Raw genomic sequence first — 6148 nt, 5'->3', positions numbered from 1 at the left:
ATGAATGAATTTCAAAAGATTTTGCACCAAGATAAACGTACCTTTTAATTCCATTTTCTGTAACTTTTTGACATACCCTCATAGGTGTGTATGTATGAGCATATGTATATCACACATACACATATAATATAAATATTTTATTTGGCTTTTAATAAAGATCTATTCCTTTGTTTTTCATGCAAAAACTTTGCAACTGAAATTTTTAAAAGATATTAAAATAGAATAAATAAATGCTAAATGAAAAGCCTTGAAGTTTGCTGAAATGAAATTTTAATTGGAAATGAGAACCCTATTTACCCTTAGGTAGCTTTTTCCAATTTGTCATAATAGACAAATATATTGAGGTGTAGATAGTTGACACACTGTACTGAGTTCTTGATTTTAATTTAATCTCTCCCTGCACTCCCCATCCAAAAAGAAAATGTGTAAAATTTCTTCCTGATGTTCTTAGGAGAGTTAAATTCACAGCATAGTCTACCAAGTTCTGTGTCCTGAGCCCCGTCTCTGCCTCCTGCATTCTGCATGCCTTCACCCTGTGTCATTTTCTTCATAGCATTTCTTTATTTCTCTCTCATTTTCTTACTTATTTTCCTGCCATTTCAGCGTTTGTCATGGAAGTATAACAGGTGCACATAGGTGAACGCATCCGAAGGGTTTCTCCAGTGGTATGGACTTAAAAAACATTCTACTTGCATATTTTAATATAAAATATAGATAACATTTGCCATTTTAACTATCTTAAAATTTGCGTCCACACTGTTGTGCAACCGTCACCACTATTTATCTCTGGAACTCTTGCGTCAACCTAACTGAGGCTCTGCACCCCTAAGCACGAACCCCTGCCCCGTCTTCCCTCCCCCAGCCGGCAGCTACCACCGTTGTACTTTCTGCCACTGTGAGTCTGACCATTCCAGCTTCCTCTCGTACAGTCTCGGGCTTTGGCTATGCAATGGCCTGGCCGTGACCCTGAGCACCACGTGAGCGACGTGCCACCGGATTCTCTGTATGCCGTGTGAGTGTTCAACCGTGTGATCGCAGCCCACAGCTGGCTCTCGTGCCTGGAAGACTGTTGTCACCAGTTTTCTCTGACTTCCCACAGTCCCTGTGAGACACTGCCCTGCAGCATGCGTCTCAGTGTCCTACTGTGGTCTCCAGCTGGAGGCGGCAGTTAGCGTCACAGCCAGCCCTGCCTTCCTTCCGCTTACGCGGAGCCGACCAAGGGCTGGCAGGTGGCCTGAACATCTCTTGGAATAAGTGGAAGCCACGTGGGAGGGGTGCTGCTGTCAGTGAGGATGTCAGAGTTCTCGTCCACATCTGCTCTGAAAGATTTCTGCCGAAAAGTGTTGGTTTTATACCCGAAAGCGTGTCTGTTTTTAAAAAATGTGTTCAGTCTGCAATTCCGCCTCCTTCCCGCCCTCCCCCGCCCCCTGAGCCTGAATCCTGTCTGGCCAAGCCAGGGACATCTGGAATTTGGAAGGCTCGTCCCATCCTCCAGAGAAGGCACATCTGGCTTAGAATTGTGCCAGAGGGTGAGAAAGCAGAAAAGGGATTTGCAAAGGTGGAAGTGTGTTGGGCAAACACGCCCGGGGCGAAGTATCCAGAGCATGAGAGCCTGCAGACGTGTGGGTTGAGGAGGTGGGCAGCGGGGCAGCAGGCGCCTTGCTCTCCCCAAAGCCCAGTATGGAGCAGCGGGCAGCCCCATTGTCACAGGCGTGGACCGCAGGTATCTCGGGAAGGGGAGAAGACTGAGGAGGGAGGCATTGTTTTCCTCCACGGGTAAAGCAACAGAGACCACCCCTCCCCCAGCCCCAGATGCCTTGGAGGAGCTGTTGAAGACAAAGCTCAGAATTAAATCATTGCTGTCGACTTAGCCCAGCCTCCCGGACTAGAACCGCACAGCGGCACCCCGAGCCCTGTGCCTTTGTGTTCTCTCCCACTTGTGCCGAGGGGGTGTGACCTCACCACACTGGTTGCGAGTTTCCCCCTGGGACTGGCTGTGGCCAGCTCAGGAAGGGTGGAAGTGACAGTGTGACAATATCAGACGGAGGCCTCTGGTGCCATCTGATACCAGAAGAACACGCCTCGGGCAGCTGCTGCCCCCAGGGGAAGTCAGATTCCAGGGGGTGGATCTGAACGTGAGCTGCACCCAGGAGCCAGCTCTGGCTGGTCTCCAGGCCCACCAGTGAGAAAACTCTTGTGTTGTAGGTCCCTCTGTTACACAAGATGATTGTGGCAATTGCCCACGCATACAAAGACCAAAATGCAGAAGGCCAGAGTCAAGAGGGAGAGCTAAGCAAACAGCTGACCTGTGTGTCAGAAGGAAGTGGTGGTGGTGGGGTCTGAGCAGGGAGCAGGGAGGGAGGGGCCTCCAGGAGGAACAGGGTAGAGATCATGGCAGGGAATCAAATACTGCAGCAGCTCCACCACTTGCTGGCTGGGCAGAGGGAGGAGGACACACACACACACACAGACACACAAAGACACAGACACACAAACACACACACACCCTCCTCTGGGCCTCTCTGCTGCCTGTGTTCAGTGCTGCCAGTGTCTGGGAGGCACCCAGAAAGTAGCCCTTTGATTCCTAGTGCAGTCCAGACTTCCAGTTCTGAGGGCGACTTGGTCTCATGGTCATGTTCAATGTAGCAACGACAGAAAGCAGGTGCCTGTGAGCGCTAAGGACAGAACTCTCCCGAAGGGAATATTGGCACCACTAGCTGGAGTGCTTCCTCGCTTTCAACAGTCATTACACAGGGAATCAGCCCTCCAAAGTGGAGACTCGGTGCTGTACTAGCAGGAGCTGGGCTCCGCCAGGTCCCGTGAGCTTGGGGAAGTGCCTTAGCCTGTCCGTGCAGAGGTTTGGAGACACTGCAGATAATATCCGTACCTAACCCACAGGGCAGATACGAGAGTTAAATAAGAAGGAGCATCTAGCACACAGCCTGGCCCAGGAGGAAGCCCTCCATGAATTAAATCAACAGCTGTGCTGTTGCTGAACTGGTATCTGCTGCAGTAGGGAATGGACCCACCGTGTTATTCTGAGTTTGATGGAAAGCAGCAGTCCTGCCAAGTGGGCTGTAGCACCAAGTCTGCATGCTCACGGGCCATACCCGGAGCAGCAGTCACGCCTCCGGTACCTCAGCCAACCTGCCAGCATTTGCTTTCCTCTTCCTTGGGGCAATCTGTCTCTTCTCATGCACATAGGGGAGAAAGGTGGAGGCGGACTTGAAGGAGCAGGTGGCTGAGCCCAGCCGGATGCTCTACCTCACCACCAGCCTGGGCTGTGCACACCGGGGGCATTCCAGGGTGTTCAGGGAGAAATAGCACTAAAGGGTAAGTTCAGGGGTGGGTGTTGTGGCACAGCAGGTAAGGCCACTGCGTGGGAAGCCTGCATTGTATATCAGAATGCTAGAGATTGAGTCCTCTTCTGCTTCCAATCCAGCTTCCTGCTAATGTGCCTGGGAGGCACCCAAGGGCTTAGGTTCCTGGCTTCATCCTGGCCCAGCCTTGGCTGTTGCAGGCTCTCAGGGGAATGAACCAATTGATGGAAGATTCTCTCTCTCTTTCTCTCTCTCTTTGCATTTCAAATTTTAAAGAAGTTTCATTTTGATGCAAAAAACTTTGAAATCCATGCACAGCTTTCCCCACAATATGCATTTCCCATGAGCTGTTTGAAAGAACTCTTGTATGCATGGATTTCAAAACATTTTTGCACTGAAATAAACTTCTCTTTTGGCTTCCTATTCCATGAACTTTCTGGAGTGCCTGAGTCACTCTGGAGTGGGCTCCCCGACCAGGAGCCAGGCGGCCGCCCTGCCGTGCCTGTGGTTTGGGAGACAGCACGTGACCCTTCTGCACCGCAGTCAAGGCGTTGTTAGCCAGACCGATCTGCTGACGGGAACTTGCGTTTCTCGTCCTAGCCTACTGTAGGGGTTTGCTCCATTTCGGCCTTGCATGCTTCTTTTCTAGGGGAGAGTTTCCCAGAGCAGTGGGCTCCCTGCCCAGCCATTTCTGCATTTACCCTTGAGTTTGTGTGGAGAAACCCATCTGTCCCGGGAAGGCTCGCTTCCCCGTGTTCTCCCTAAAGCCAGCCCTCCTGGAGGCTCTTTGTCTGTCCCTGGTGCTGGCGCGAGGTCCGAGTGGGGATGTGAGAGGATTCAGTAGCTTCCTCGTGCAGTGCGTGGTGAGCAGGGTTGGGGGTGACCTAGCTTCTTCCCAAAAGGCCCGTAGCAGGAATGACGTTCTTTTCTGCTGTTTCCTCTCCTCGATCTTTCTCCAAGAGAACGAGCTGTTCAGTTCCTCTGGCTTCAGGTCTGATCTTGCATTTCATTATGATAGCGGTCCTGCAAAGAAACGCTCTCCATGACAAAACTGCACAGTTCTTGACTTTTAAATGGATTTTATTATTTATTTTGTTTGAGAACCAAAGTGATAGAGAGAGAGAGAGAGAGAGACAGACAGACAGACAGAACTTCCATCTGCTGGTTTACTCCCTAATGCCGGCAATGGGTCAGCCTGAAGCCAGGAGCTAGGAACTCACTTCGGATCTCCCACGTGGGTGGCAGGAACCCAGAAACCTGTGCCATCACTGCTGCCTCCCAGGGTCTACATTAGCAGGAAGCTGCAGTTGGGAGTGGAGCTGGGACTTGAACTCCAGGCACTCCAACATGGGATGTGGCATCCTAATAGACATTTAGCTGTCAGGCCAAATGTCCACCTGCAGTTACTGACTTCTTACCATGTGTGTGTCATTCTAAGTGACAGAGAGGGATTTGCTCACCAGTCATCTCAACAGCCCTGTGACGTAAGTATTGTTGTGGTCCCCCTTTGCAGATGAGGAAGCTGAGGCTCACGCAGACTGAGTCACTTGTGCAGCCAGGAAGCAGGTGCGGCAAGATCTGCATCCAGGGAGCCTGGCCCTGAAGCCTGCTCTTGCACCCGCTGGGTCAGGTTGCTTATTTCCACGGTGTTAGCTGGCTGGAAGGCTACAGTAACATGTACTGACCTATTTTTTTTTTTCTGGGAAAGTAACAAGCATTCAGCAAGGTTCAGAGGTTTGGCAGCCTCTTCTGAGGCCCCAGGAGAACCCAACCTCCACTGGTGATTGTCCTCTATAGAATGTGCATTCCTTAATGCCTCTTTGTGTCCAACTGGAGCCCAGATTCTTCCCCATTCCAGGCGACAGGAAGAGTCCTTTCCACATCCTATTAGCTGGCCAGCATCTGCCACTCAGCCTGCCTGAAGCCAGCCTCAACATTTCCCCCACCACCCATTTTCCTCTCCAGCTCACACCAAAGCTAACGGACAGTTACATCCGTTTTCCAAGACCTGGTGTCTTCCTCTGTTCGGTCGGCTTCTCACATCCAGCAAGTCCCTTCTGGCCTGGCCGAGAGCCTTCCTCTGCAGACAGGGGCCTTCCCATGGGCCTCTCCGCCTCACCACACTGATCTCCATAGGGCTCCTGGCTACCAGTGCCACCCTCAACCTGGGAGATCACAGGGAGGGGTAAAGGGACTATGCACACAGGTGCAGGCGGGGCTTAGGAATACCAGCAAGGGATGGGGCATTGCCCAGAGCAGCAACAGTGGGACGTCACAGCCACCCCTAGGCCCACAGGATCCAGGGAAAAAGCAGTTATGGGGCTTCAGAGAGAGCTGTGTGCAGAGAGCCCCATGGCAGGAGCTATGGCCTTACTGAGAGGGACAGATGACTGAAACCCCAAGACAAAGGCCAGGGAGTAAGTACCTGCCTTCAAGCCCCTCCGCCTGCCCCCAGGGCCTCCCGTGGGAGCTAGGGGTGATAGTCCACATGAGCCAACCTCCCACACCCACAGCAGGGTGGGGACAGCGGGAGTGGGCCTGGATGGGCAGAGGGAGGGGATGGGGGTGCTGGACATGCCTCACCTTTGCCTCATCCTCTGATGCCAGAGATTGGCAGGGCCTCCTATTCCAGCCTGGGTAAAACCCGGTGCTCCAGGAGTTCCACCACCTCCCCACCTGATTCAGTCTGTTTCCTTCCTGCTGGCGAGAACAGGTCTTCCACTCATTCAGCCGGCGTCCTCATTCCGTCTGTTCTATATACTGTACACGTTAGGGCTGTTCTTAAATCTCTGTCATGGGGTTATGCTACTCCGAAATGCAAGTCCAAA

This window comes from Oryctolagus cuniculus, chromosome 5, assembly GCF_964237555.1.
Source record: "Oryctolagus cuniculus chromosome 5, mOryCun1.1, whole genome shotgun sequence".
Classification (NCBI taxonomy): Eukaryota; Metazoa; Chordata; class Mammalia; order Lagomorpha; family Leporidae; genus Oryctolagus; species Oryctolagus cuniculus.
The sequence above is the reverse complement of the archived record's forward strand: the minus strand, read 5'-3'. Positions refer to the sequence as shown.